This window comes from Nannospalax galili, unplaced genomic scaffold (assembly GCF_000622305.1).
Source record: "Nannospalax galili isolate Female #2095 unplaced genomic scaffold, S.galili_v1.0 scaffold37, whole genome shotgun sequence".
NCBI classification, from domain to species: Eukaryota; Metazoa; Chordata; class Mammalia; order Rodentia; family Spalacidae; genus Nannospalax; species Nannospalax galili.
The window spans coordinates 2,582,337-2,585,403 of NW_008339765.1; the positions used below are offsets into that span (position 1 = coordinate 2,582,337).

The following is a 3,067-nucleotide window of genomic DNA, read 5'->3' on the forward strand; positions in this document are numbered from 1 at the left end:
TACTACTACAACAGAGCTCTACAAACTAATTTATAAAGAACAGAAATGCATTTCTTACCGTTCTAGAGGTCTGGAAATCTAAAACTAAGGCACCCATAGATCTGGTGTTGGGCAGAAAGCTTGGTCTTCTCTTTCAAGATGAAATCTAGATGTTGCATCTCTAGAGAGGAGAACTGTTGTTCCTCTCAGGGCAGAGGAGCTGGAGCAGAGACCCACTCCTGCAATAATGTTAATTCATTCATGAGTTCTATGCTTCCTTTTCCTGCCTTCCTTCCAACAGTGTTGCCTTAGGGAATTAGGCTTCTAACACAAGAAATTGGAGAGAACAAAAAGATTCAGACCAAGGTCTGGAGCTGCAGCTCAGTTTGTAGAGTGCTTGTCTAGCATGAATGAACCACTGATTTCTAGTCTCAGTACTGTATAAACCAAACATGGTGGTATACACACCTGTAATCCCAGAAAATAGGAGGTAAAGTAGGAAGATCAGAAGTTCAATGCCATCTTTAGCTACATAGTGAATTCAAGGCCAGCCTGGGAAAAAGAAGGAAAGAAAGAAAAAGAAAGAAAGGAAGGAAGGAAGGAAGGAAGGAAGGAAGGAAGGAAGGAAGGAAGGAAGGAAGAAAGAAAGAGAAAGAAAGAAAGAAAGAAAGAAAGAAAGAAAGAAAGAAAGGTTGATTCAAACCACACCAATTTTTTTCATAGAGTTGTGGAAAAAATTTAAGAGCTAGAACATATAATATCAATACTTGACAGCAAAGTATGTCAAATAAATGTCAGTTAACATTAATATTGAGATGCTCATTAAGGTCATTTGAATTGGGCATGGTGACAGACAACTGTAATTCCAATATTCAGGAGGCAGAGACAGGAGGATCTTCCAGGACTTCAAGGCCAGTTAGGGATACATAGTTACATACACACACACACACACACACACACACACACACACTCCACTTGACTACAAAAAAGAGTGGTGATTTGGGTGATGGGAGTAGGGGTATTGTAAGAGTAGTCATGGGTAAAGGAACTTGCTGCTGAGTTTGATAACCCGAGTTGGACCCCAAGATCTACATGGGAGAAGGAGACACCTGACTTCTGTAACTTGTCCTCTGACCACAACATATATGCCATGACATGCATGCACCCATGCACACATCACATATATATACACACATGCTAATAGTAAGTAAAATAAAAAATTGTAAATGCCAGACTAGACTATATAAGCACAATTCTGTTTCATAAAAAGAATGTGGGTAAAAGTTCTTTCTGCTGCTTATCAGTGGCACTCCCCCATGTGATTGCGGTGTCATGACATCTGTTGTTTGGCCATTAGTTATTTTGATGATGTATGTTGTTGATTTCTTTAATTTTCTCTTTTGAGACAGTGTCTCATGTAACCAACACTGGCCCTCAACTTGCTATGTAGCAGATGTATGTATGTATGTATGTATGTATGTATGTATGTAGCAGATGTATGTATCATATGTATTATCCTTCTGCTTCTACCTCCTGAGTGCTGGGACTACAGATATGGGCCACCATCCCCAGTTTATGCAGGGCAGGGGATTGAACACAGGGCTTCCTGCATGCTAGACAAGCTCTTTTTTTTTTGTCTTTTTGAGACAGGGTCTCCCTGTAGCCCCAGCTGTCCTAGAACTCACTATGTAGACCAGGCTGGCCTTGAATTCAAGAGATCCGCCTGCCTCTGCCTCCCGAGTGCTGGGATTAAAGGTGTTCACTACCACACCTGGCTTAGACAAGCATTTTTTAAAATAAGCCTCTGGGCTGGAGAGATGGCTCAGTGGTTAAGAACACTAGTTGTTCTTGCAGAAGACCCAGGTTTGATTCCCAGCACTAACATTGCAGCTAACAACTCTTTGTAACTCCAGTAACAGGGGATCCGACAGCTTCTTCTATCCTCCGCGGGCATTGCACAACAAGGGTGCACTTACATACATGCAGGCAATACACACATACACATAAAAATAATAAAATATTTTTTAAAAATTAAAATTAAAAAAATAAACTAAGCCTCACCCCAGCTCCTATGCTGTTAATTTCTTATGCACTGTTTTATCCCCTGTGCTAGTTAATATAGACTGTCAATTTGACGGGATTTAGAATCACTGTAAAAATAAATCCCTGGGCCTGTTAGTGAGAGACTTTCTAGATTTGGTTAGTGAAGGAAGGTACACCCTGAATATTGGCAGCACATTCAGTGAGCTGGAGTCCTAGATTGAACAAAAAGGAGGAAGTGAGCTGAGTGCCAGAAATCACCTCTGTCTGCTTCCTGTCTGCTGATGCAATGTGACCAGCTGCCTCCTGTTCCTGCGGCCATGCCTTCTCCATCATGAAGGAGAGTATACCCCTGAACTGTGAACTGAAATAAACCCTCCTATCCTTAAACTGCTTTGGATAGGTGTTTTGTCACAGCAAGGAAGGAAAACAGTAACTAAGACATTTCTAAAATAGGTGAGGTGAAGAGGAACCACACCAGTGCCTTTCCATCTCCAGGTACCTGGCATAGCACTTTATAGGAAGTATAACATCAATATATAAATTTGGTTTCACCAGTACCAGACCAGTGGCTTGTCTTGTGGGAAGCAAAATGAAGCAGTCATGAGCAGATACACCAGCCCAGGCCGTCCAGATGTCTCTTCCACTGACTGTGGTACTTCTGGCCATTGGCATGATCCTCACCACCTGGTTCTTCATTTATGAGTTTACCTTTACCAGGTATACACAGGTTATCTTCAAAGAGCTCCTCATCCCCTTGGTGTCCTTACTCTTATGGGCTTTGGAGTCTTCCTTCTGCTCTGAGTTGGCATCTACTTATGATTCTCAAGGGTACTCACCAGGCAGCTTCACAGAGTTGTAAAGTAATTTCTTTAACCATTGCTACAAGTGTCCCACCAACTGCTTACAATAAAGGCATTAAAATCTTTTGGTTTCATCAGTGTCTTCCTTTAGATCATCTACATTCAACCCCCCTGAAGACTTCCCAATAGCTGTTTTTTACAATCAATTACAAGACATTTGGGAGGGTTGTTTAGTGAGGTTATGA

At 41.5% G+C, this 3,067-nt stretch overlaps 1 pseudogene; it reads left to right on the top strand.

The window, feature by feature from the left end:
- The first annotated feature begins 2,622 nt into the window (after positions 1-2,622).
- Positions 2,623-2,841, top strand: LOC103735322 (annotated as a pseudogene).
- Positions 2,842-3,067: the final 226 nt, after the last annotated feature.